Here is an 11,659-nt window from a genome sequence, read left to right on the forward strand (position 1 = left end):
CGGAAGAAGCTTCAAGAGGGCTGGCAGAAACTTACCATGTGTCTTTTGAAGTCTGTACTCACAAACACTATGCTACTTCCACCCACATTTCATTGGTCCAAGACAGTTACAGGGCCAAGCCCAAAGTCACTGGAGGTAAGGGAGCATGCTCCTCCCTGAACAGTTTGGAAAATAAGATGAATATCTGCTGTTTAGTGATCTAGTCTATCATAAGCCTATCCAATTTTATGCTTACTATTTCATTTGACTGAAATGCCCCTACTATCCACAAACCCACCCATTTAAATCTGGCCAATCCTTCAAGTCTCAGTTCAAATGTCACCTCTTCCATCAAACTCTCTCTGGTGTCACTGGGCAAATATAAGCATTCTTTTTTCAAAACTCCAAAATCTGTATAGCTCTGGAAGAACTGCACTGCAACCCTCTTTATGTGTAATATCCCCTATAAAATCCTAAACACCTTTAAAAAAAAGGTGGGGGATGTAAGCAACTCATCTTTTTAAAAACAACATCATCTAATGCCTCTAGCATGGTAGACAGCATATGTGACATAAAGAAATTAATATGGGCTGGGCACAGTGGCTCATGCCTGTAATCCCAGCACTTTGGGAGGCTGAGGCAGGCAGATCACAAGGTCAGGAGTTCGAGACCAGCCTGGCCAAGATGATGAAACCCCGTCTCCACTAAAAATGCAAAAATTAGCCAGGCACGGTGGCTGGCACCTGTAATCCCAGCTACTCGGGAGGCTGAGGCAGGAGAATTGCTTGAACCTGGGAGGCAAAGGTTGCAGTGAGCCAAGATAGGGCCACTGCACTCCAGCCTGGGTGACAGAGCAAGACTCTGTCTCAAAAAAAAAAAAAAAGAAAAGAAAAAAGAAAGAAATTAATATGTATGCCTGTGTGTGAACATATGACTGGAGGGTGGGGGTGTCTACATAAAGGAGAAAATGTAACAATGATTAAAGATTCCAACTCTGGCATCAGACAGATCTCAGTTCAAATCCTGTCTTCCCCTGTCCTTGGCTGTGTATCTTCTGGAAACGTAGTCAACCTATTTGTACCTCAGTTTTCTCAGCCATAAAATGGAAATTATAACAATCCACGTAAAAGTTGAATACAGGATAAGCATCTAATAAGGGGGGGCTATTTTATTATTACCATATACATTATGGTAAAATGTTATTTCTCTTATTATATACAACGTGATGAAAATATTTTTTAAATAAGTACATACTGACAGGGACTAAAAGGGAACATGTGTTAGGGTAGTAGGATTGTAAGTAAAACATCCTCTTTTTTATTTCCTTCATGGATAATATGGTTTTGTTTACATAATTTAAAAAATTAAACATCTATTTTCCTTGGTGTTCAGCCAGCTCCGGGGGGGGACACCCATATGGACCTACCCTGCTCCATAGAAATGACTTTTTGAACAGATGCTCTGTGTCAGGCCCATTATAAGTCCTTTTTCTTATTCTCACAATAATCACATGAGGTAAATAATTTGCCCATTTTGTAGAAGAGAAAGGTGAGATTCTGAGAGGTTAAATTATTTGTTCAGGGCTCTGTAGTTAGTAAGTGGGAAATATGAGAAATAGATACCAGGCCTGACTCTGAAGCTCAGACTTCCTTCTCTACCCCACATTCCTGTCCAGACTATTTCACAGGCAATTTATAGTGTGAAAAACAAACCAGCAGAACTACACAGATCCTGGCTCCCAGTACCATTCTCTAAAAAACAGGAGAAACAGCTGATTCTAGAACTATAGCAGGAAAAATACAAGGTCAGCCTGGACCATCTTGTAGGGCCAAAAGGTAAGGAAGTACTGGAGAAAAAAAAGTTTTGAAGAAGACACACACACATACAAACACACACAGATACAATTATGTCTAAGGGGCATGACAGCCAACTGAAAGAGCTTCCAGCCAAAGGTAGAACAATTTGAGACACAAAGTTAAATAGTGTTGGATTATAGCCCAAAGCATAAAATAAATATCCGTGAGTCAATACTGATATAAATAAATGATTGACTAAAGAAATAAATGAGGAAGAATAGACAAGTTTACCATGCAGAAGACTGCCAAATAGCTTGTATGGATACTCCACCCTAAAGGAGGTGAAATATAACTCCTTAAGTACAGACTGCACATGGTAACTTCCTTCAAAAAGCACAGTATGAAAAGGGGTGGGGAAGAGTAACTTTATAGCAGAGAAACCTGACAAACACTACCTCAGCCAGGCAATTAAGGTCAACATCAATAATGACAAGCAATGTTGATAGTAAGTACGCTTGATATGATGTCATGAGAATGGCACTTTACCTCTGTAGTTTCCCTCCCAGAACCTCGTAACCCCAGTCTAATCATGAGAAAATTCTGAGGGTTCCCTTAATGAGGCATCCTACAAAATTCCTGACCAGTACTTCTCAAAAACCATCAAGGTCATCAAAAAAAGAAAAATCTGAGAAACTGCCAAAGTCAAGGAAACTAAACTGGACAGGATTCTGGAGCAAAAGGAACAGTAGGTGAAACCTGAGGAAATCTAAATAAAAGCATGAACTTTGCTTAATAATAGTGTATCCATATTAGTTCATTAATTGTGACAAACGTACCATTTTAACATAAAATGTCAGGGGAAACAGGGTGGGGTGTATATGGGAACTCTCTGTACTATCTTCGCAACTTTTCTGTACATCTAAAACTATTCTAAAATTAAATTTTTATTTAGAAAAACAAAATCCAGAGCCTATTCAGGCTAAGTAATAAGTAAAAACGAGTTTCAACTCTGGAATTGGCCCTGGAAGAATCTAGAGTACAGGCTAGAAAAGGATTTTCTCGTTTTCTTGGAAAACAAGAAAGTACCACCTGACAAAACGCTTGCATTCCATCACATTTTAAAGCCGACTGGCCTAACCAAGTGGCTATCTGATGATCCCAAATGAGGAAGCAATTTGCCAAGTCATAAAGCAATCTATTCCATGGTTATCTGATGACATCTATCAAAGTCCCCCCTGTTATCTTTCTTACAGCACACATTATTCACTTCTCTTTTAGAGCTTACCCCTTGTGAATAAGTATTTCAACACTTATCTGCTCAATGTCTATCTTCCACAGGGCACTGGAGTTTTAAGAGGAAAGAAACCTCTTTCCGCACTGTATTCCCAGAACTTAGCAGAGTGGTACCTGCTAGGTGCTCAATTACTATTTACTGAATGCTTGAATGCCAGTGCAGCCTAGAGGAGCAATGATCAACACTGCTAACTGTGGTGCAGGGAGAATGACAAGCCTGAGCTTTCCGAAGATTGAGGGGCCACTGGGACAAATGTAGCTTCTCTCTCAATCTTACCATCTCTTAGTTCACCCTCCAAGTCACCAAATACAATTATTTCTCTTTTTTTAACTTAAGGTCAGGGGTACATGTGCAGGTTTGTTACCTAGGTAATAATGTGTGTCATGGGGTTTGTTGTACAGATTATTTCATCACCCAGGTGATTAAACCTAGTATCCATTAGTTATTTTTTCTGATCCTCTTCCTCCTCCCACCCTTTACTTCCAGTAGGCCCCAGTGTGTGTTGCTTCCCTTTATGTGTTCACGTATTCTCATCATTTGGCTCCCACTCATAAGTGAGAACATGCAGTATTTGGTTTTCTGTTCCTGTGTGAGTTTGCTAAGGATGATGGCCTCCAGCTCCATCTATATCCCTGCAAAGGACATGATCTTGTTTTTTTATGGCTGCATTGTATTCCATGGTATTTATGTACCACATTTTCTTTATCTAGTCTACCACTGATGGGCATTTAGGTTGATTCCATGTCTGTGCTATTGTGAATAGTGCTGCAATGAATATACGCGTGCATGTATCTTTATAATAGAACAGTTTATATTCCTTTGGGTATATGCCCACTAATGGGATTGCTGGATCAAATGGTATTTCTGTCTTTAGGTCTCTGAGGAATTGCCACACTGTCTTCCACAATGACTGAAATAATTTATACTCCCACCAACAGTGCAAATACAATTATTTCAAAGGCTTTCAAACAAGATCAAGGAGTGAAATTTAACCTGTTTTAATCAAATCTAGTCCTAGAAAACACTAAAGTTTCCTAAAATGCAAGGAAATTATAAGATCCACATATTTTCTTTTATATGGCTCATCTGTGCTCTCAGAACTGAGTCTAGTCCAGGCATCACAAGGAAAACCAAGACCCCTAAAAACCACAGGAAACATGAGGCCAAAAGCACTGTGGGGAAAAACCAAAAGCACAGCACAGATTTCAGTAGGGACACTTGGTATTAAGTCTCTCTGGTATATCAATCTTCATTATTATTATTTTATTCTATAAGTGCATTCCAGATCACAGCAAGTCAGTAGTTTTGCCATATCTTTCACTGCCTGGCTTTATGTAAGTGCTGCTAAGAATAAAATTAAGCAGTGGGAGAAAAACATCAGTTTGGTGTCTAAATTTAGAAAACTTGATGAATAAATCTATTAAATCCATCATGGGGAGAGAGAAGAGCAAATCATGTCTTATTGGAAAGATAAAATAAATAGAAAATAAAAGGTGATTGTCTTTATAATTTAGAACAACAGATTTAAATGTACAGTCCCCCCCTTTTATTTACAAATGAGTATATTGGTTGATTGTGTTATTTTCATTCACATAACCCTCAACTTGAATTTTTAAAAAGACATACTGTGAGGCAAGAAACCATGCAGAGGATCATTATTGGAGCCCTGAATTCTGTATTTATTGGGGAGGGGGGGACCTTTATGAGATCCTACTTATGTGATATAAATCATCCTCTGAAGATCATGGAAAGCAGGTGCCTAACATTCTGCACTGCAGACATCTGGCAGGCTTTTATCCTCACACTCCATCCTCCCGCTCAACATCTGGCAGCCCCTTCATCCCTGCTCCCCACCCCCACCCCCAACTGCCTCCCAACATCTGCCACACACTTCTCTTAACCTCAGAAGCAAATCCAGTCCAAAGCTCAAAGGCACAATGTTCCAGGGGTGGTGACCTGGAGTTACACGCTGGGTGGGAGTAAAGCAGGGTTTGTTTTTATTTTTTTCCTAAACTTTAAAGGAATACACAATTCACTTGGAAGTATGCTTTCATGTCACACTGGTTCTCACTGAGAAGCTTGTTTAAAATTGAAATCCATCGTTAATATGAACCTCTTTTTATAAGTTTTAAATCACCTTGGGAATTGGAGGCCACAATCAGAAAAGTATGGGGAGGAGAATAATTTTATGCTGATGACATGCATCTTATGAGCAGGGAGAATTAATTCTGATTGGGGAAAAATGGACAGAATGCTTGTGGCTTGTCTATGAAATACAAATCACTTAAAGGAGCTGTCTTAAACCTAATCCAAAAGGTTTTGAAACCTATTTAAAGAAGTGAGTGCCATTTGAATTCCACATTAGTTTAGAAATTCTGCCTTATGGCACTCACTGGTTTTAGAACTATCTCACTCATAATCTCCCCCGGTTCTGAACAGGAAGGCAACTTCCTAGTTAGGGCTCACCCTGCAGTACTTCTCCTCACCTGAGTAAATCACCTGACTTAATGCTTCCTACTAACACATTTGTATTCCAGCTACACTACTCTGACAGTTTGCTGCTAACCATTTCACGGTATTTACCTTAGGGTTACCTGAATGAGTAAACTCCCCAACTATTTCCTCCCACACCCACTCTCAGCCACCCATACACACGTAATTCTCCTTCTCCTCCCTTCTTCAGACCAACCCCTATTCCTTTCCTTCAAATGAAGAAATGCTCACTGTTTCTTTTTCCAGGGGAACATGCATAAAACCACGTAACTCTGAGTGATCTGGGCACAGGTGACTTCCTGAGGTGGTCCTGGCTCCTGATGAAATAAATATTCCAAACTCAAAGCCACTCTGGGCCTTGGATGGCTGCCAAGATGCTGGATGTATCACAGAGACTCCGCAGGCCAGAGCTCTATCAAAGCATTTTATCATTTCATTACACACTTAAATTAGTAATTACTTCTGGGATATTATTTAGATTCTGTTGCAGTGTGCAATTTCTTGTTTAAAAGTTTAAATATGTTTAGTGACTATTCCTTTTTTGAAATTCCTTGCACATATGTTTGTCTGGGTTTTTTTCCCTAACAATCCTTTATTTTGGTTCCAAAGAATGCTAGAACAAAGAGATACATCAACATTGTTTTCTCTTTTGATAGTTACCTGGAGTAGGGAAATTTTTATGCTTATTAAAATCACAGGGGATGGTAAAGTTAGATTGGAAGTAGACTAGAATTGTTAATGGCCTTTGCATGTTGAAGTTATTATTACCAGGATGATGGTGACAAAAATTAAGTCTACAGGGAGAGCACAACAAGCTGAACTGATACATGGTTTACCAGAAAGAGAATGTCAATGGGAGACAGAGGACTTGCCTTCTAGTCCCAGTCTCCGTTTTGTTAGCTTTGTGATGTTTGGGTCTTGGTTTTTCTCATCTAGAATAAGTTTGTCTAAATATAGTTTTCTTAACTTTGTATTATGAAAAAATCTAGAGTAGCTGCAACACTAGAAAGATGGGGGACCAAGAGCAAAGAAAAATCCCTTTGGCTCCAGAAAATCTCCTGAAAAAGAGGAAGGCTTATCAAGCTCCCAAAGCCATCCAGTCAAAGCAGGCACTTTTGGCAAAGAAGGAGCAGAGGAAAGGAAAAGGGCCAGGTTTAAGCGACTGGAATTATTCCTATATGATTCCTGGCAGCAGAAACGTGACACGGTGAGTCTCAGACGACTAGAAGTGAAACCTCACGCCTTGGAATCACCAGATAAACATTCCTAGGCCTTTGTTGTATGCATCAAAAGGATTGATGGCGTGAGTTTACTGGTGCAGAGAACCATTGCAAGACTTCGCCTAAAGAAAATTTTTAGTGGTGTCTTTGTAAAAGTCGCCCCCCAGAACCTAAAAATGCTGTATATAGTGGAACGTTGTGTGACCTGGGGATTTCCAAATTGTGTGACCGGGAACTCATTTTGAAATGTGGACAAGCCCAGGTCAAGAGTAAGACCATCCGTCTGACAGATAACACAGTGATTGAGGAGCATCTGGGGAAGGTTGGTGTCATTTGCTTGGAAGACCTCATTCATGAAATTGCCTTCCCAGGGAAGCATTTCCAGGAGATCTCATGGTTCTTGCACCCTTTCCACCTCTCAGTGGCCTGCCATGCTACCAAAAATAGAGTGAGCATCCTCAAGGGGATGGGCATATCTGGCTATTGGGGCAAACGCATCAATCAGTTCTTCCCCCTGCTGAACTAGACCCATTCATTTTTATCAATGAAATGGAAGCATGTGTTTTTGTTTTTTGGGGGGGAATTTTTATCAAGTATCTTCAGAGAAGATTGTTTCTTGCTTTATCTTCAAAAACTGGAAAGGAAGGTCAAAGAAAAGACAGTAGCTATGTTCATGGCAAGCACCTCTCATCACAGTCCAGTTCCAAGGAAAAATTCCAGCGTTTTCCACATTGGCTGCCGCCTCGTCTGAAATCAGCACATTCCATGGAGGAAGGAGTCTTGCTTTGTTGCATCTTCTTTCCTAGGGTTTAATGTCGCCAAATGAGTAACTCTAGCATTTATACAAGGCTCCTAAGACTACTGCAGGAGCCGACCAAGCCCAGGGACATATTTGAATCTGGAGATTCTTGGGGCCTGGTTTTGAAAAAGACTTGAAATGCACATAAGAAGAAAGGCACACAAATAAATGTTCTCTTGACTCTGCAAAAAAAAAAAGAAAGAGAAAGAAAAGAAAGAAAGAAAAAGAAAGAAAGAACCTATTTTAAAAAGTAGTGAGAGTAGTATAAGTAATCCAGCTTCAGTAATTATCAATATATCCGGTCTCATCTCTATTGCTTTAATTTGCCCCTCCTTTCCTGCTGTTTTTTTAAAGCAAGCCCTAGACATCATAACATTTCATCTGTAAATATTTGAGTATTTCTAAGAGATAATGACTTTTGCCTTAGCCACATTAATTAATCATTACATCAAAACAAACTAACTGACAAGACCAAAAACAAAAGAACAAAACCACTTAACAATAATTCCTTCAATCCCTTTCAACTCAAACATTTCAAGACCCAAAGCCTACAAGCTAGACCTGAGTCACGTATAGCCACAGAGTCGTAAGAAATGACACTTTTTACTCTATTCTGTAAATGACTAAGAGTTTTAACATTTTTACCTGATAGGCCTTACTGGTCTCCAATTCTGGACTTCAAACCAAAGAAGAACATGAAAAACATAGAGAGCATTAAGTAAAGAGCCAATCTAAAGGTTTTGGTGTTCAAAAAGAAGGCAGATTCCTTATAAAACTTGAAAGTACTAGAATTATTCTGACTAAAAAGAAGACATGCCAATGGAGTACACTAGAAGCGAAAATCATTCATTCATTCATGTACTTTTTCATTCATTCGTTCGTTCACCAAGCACTAATTGAGGGACAATGGTGACAGGGATGCAATGACACAAAGTGTCACCACAGGAAGTGTGACAATAAGCTAGTCTCCATCTTCAATTAAGGAAAAAGTAACACCAATGGGGCTAAACATGCAGCGGGAAGACCAGCAAAATATTGAAGAGGGTTTTCAAGGGACACTGGGAATCTCCTCTCAGAGAGAGGAACTTCATTTTTGTTTAGGATGGTTTAAATATGCATAGAGGATAGAAAACATTTTATAGATGCTGTAGGATTTTGTAGACTCCAAATTTATCCTTTGTCAAAAAAGGTATAAAATACAGAATAAATACCATAATGATTTCTATTACCTGATATTTGCATCTGTCTCCTGTTGGGAGTTACCCTATATGTAAAGACAAAATCACCCTAAAAATTTAGATTTTCTGGCTAGGCACAGAGGCTCACACCTGTAATCCCAGCACTTTGGGAGGCCAAGGCGGGTGGATCATGAGGTCAGGAGATCAAAACCATCCTGGCTAACACAGTGAAACCCCGTCTCTACTAAAAATGCAAAAATTAGCCGGGCGTGGTGGCACACGCCTGTAGTCCCAGCTACTTGGGAGGCTGAGGTAGGAGAATTGCTTGAACTTGGGAGGTGGAGGTTGCAGTGAGCTGAGATTGCGCCACTGCACTCCAGCCTGGGCAGTAGAGTGAGACTCTGTGTCAAACAAACAAACAAAAATTCTTGGTTTGCTCCTCTCTGAAATTGAAAATGTAAAATATAACTCAACTTCACCTCTCCAAACAGAAGTCGAAGGTGTGCGAAACACAATTGGAAGATAGAGAGGTCCATTAAAATTTATTTCAGTCTTATTTCTCCTCAATGCTCCTGCTACGGGGATACCAGGCTCTATTATCTGATAACTGTAAGATCTATAAGTTGCTGCATCACCACAGTAATTTTGATATTGGCAATTTAAAAGCCCAGTGACTGAGAAAGACCACCTAACTCAGATACCTGCAAAAAGACAGCCCTGAGACAAACAGTGAAGTGATTGACACCCTTATTACTCTTCCCTTTTCTCCCACCCCATGGCCTTCACCTGGGTTAGCCGTTCACAACCTCCCTTAGATAAGGTTCTGGCTCCTGACTTCATTCTCCTGCCTCCCACCTACCCCAGTCAAAGAAATGCCCCTACCTGCTTCACATTCACCCAGAGTCATTTTTATCATGAAATTAATGTTTTTAAAAGATAATGTGAATGCAAAAACAACTGAATTTGTTTGCTCTCCCAAAATGTATATTTTCATTTTTATGTAGACCTCCTAAATTCATCAATTGGTCATTAATGTAAAACAGGTGGGTACATACCGCTGAATTTACCAAGAGCTTTCTGATGCATTGTCCAATTTAATCTAATCTCCGCAGCACCCCACTGCCCTCCCAACCCAGATTTGTAGCATTTTACAGATGAAGAAACTGAGGTCCAAACAGACTAAGTTGCTTTTCCATGATCACTCAGAACTAAGAGTCATTTCTGACTTCAAATCCTGCCTCAACATCTGGAAACCTGAGTGCTTATAGTCAGTCTCTCTTATGGAATACAAGCAGGGCCATCACCTGCTTAACTGGGAAAGAAGCAACACTCAACACTCACCCTAAGGTCTGACCCTTTGCAGACTGGTCCTTTAGATTTCTGATTCCAAATGCTTCACTGTTGTTGTTGTTGCTCATTTATTTGATTTTGTTTCCACAATCTCAGCATCCTTAGCTAAAAAAATGCTTTAGCCCTAAGAGACTTTTCACTGTGGACATCTTAGACACTTGTGGTCCTCCAGTAGAGGCAAGGCCTCCAAATGGCACTTCACACTCAGCAGACACCCAGGCCAGCTCTTGAATCCCTGCTTGCCATATAAGAAAGCAAAGTCAGTCAAAAAATAGGGAATGTCTCAGTCTTCGGTGCATGAATGGTCAACTTTGGCACCCTTGGTTGACTTGGTCAGTGATCTGGAAAGATCAGTATAAATAAATCACATAGTTGCCACATTGAAATGAGTGTCACTGGATTAGCCAATGAGTGAAAAGAGAAGCAATCAGACCCCTTTATAAAGCAGACAGTACTACCACCATCCTAGGGTTCACTAAGCCACCTCTGTCTTTCACTACACATAGGGTTTATGTTGAAGGGAAACTGGCTAGATCCATGTATATTCAAACCTGTGTGATAACACACCATCTTCTCACAGGAATCTCCTAGACTGGGAGTCCAGATGCCCACAGTCTAATCTCAGATCTCACGAGCTCTGTGATGCTAATAATTCACTTAACCTATCTGGGCCTTGATTCCTTCATCTGTAAAACAGGCCACTGAGAAGGTTTGAGCTGAATTAGAATTCCCACTTCTAACACTGCACAAGGGACACTAGACTGCATTCTCTTCTGGAAGGATGTAACTTTGCACAAACAGGCAGTAGGACATACACACTGGAGTTAGTCAACCTGCATTTGAATTCTGCCACTTACTAGCTATGTGTCTCTCAGCAACTTACTTAACTTTTCTAAGACTCAGTTTTGTTATTTATTATAAATAATTATTGAGAAGTCAAATGAAAGAATGCATATAAACTGATGAGCAGAGTGCCTGGCATACAATAAGTGATCTTAAAAAATGCTAGTTCATATGACATTTAAACATGTTTCTTATCTTCGTGCATCAAAAATGTGCATGTGTATCAAAAATGGAAATGATTCATTTCATTCTGTTTTTTAAGCTTTCTTGTTTCTGTGTAAACCTGGAAAAATTGTTCATAAGCTCAAGTTCAACTCCAGTTATAAATTCAAAGATGTCTGATTAAAAACTCTCTACCTCCTTGTGGAAACTCATTTATTTAATATTACATTCAGCCAGCTGTGAGCTGGTCAACTGAGCACCCACTGTGTGTCAAGCACATCTGAAAGAATGTAAATGTTTGAAAGGATCATTTAAGCAAAACCTATACAAAGAAATATACTCCTAATTCCTTTATTTTTTGATTCTGTTATTTTATATCATTGACCCTTAGACACAACCATTGAAATCAGTCCAGCAAGAGAGTGTGTGTTTTATGTCATTCATTTACTCAAAAAATATTTATGACCACGTATTATGTACATGATGCTGTGCAAATCTGAGGCAGATGCAGATTATCTAATCCCCATCTCCTGGGAGCTTGTTGT

At 39.7% G+C, this 11,659-nt stretch overlaps 1 pseudogene; it reads left to right on the forward strand.

Moving 5' to 3' along the window:
* The first annotated feature begins 6,551 nt into the window (after positions 1-6,551).
* On the forward strand, positions 6,552-7,660 carry LOC126948396 (60S ribosomal protein L7-like 1; annotated as a pseudogene).
* Positions 7,661-11,659: the final 3,999 nt, after the last annotated feature.

The sequence above is a fragment of the Macaca thibetana genome, chromosome 2, assembly GCF_024542745.1.
Source record: "Macaca thibetana thibetana isolate TM-01 chromosome 2, ASM2454274v1, whole genome shotgun sequence".
In the NCBI taxonomy this organism is placed as follows: domain Eukaryota; kingdom Metazoa; phylum Chordata; class Mammalia; order Primates; family Cercopithecidae; genus Macaca; species Macaca thibetana.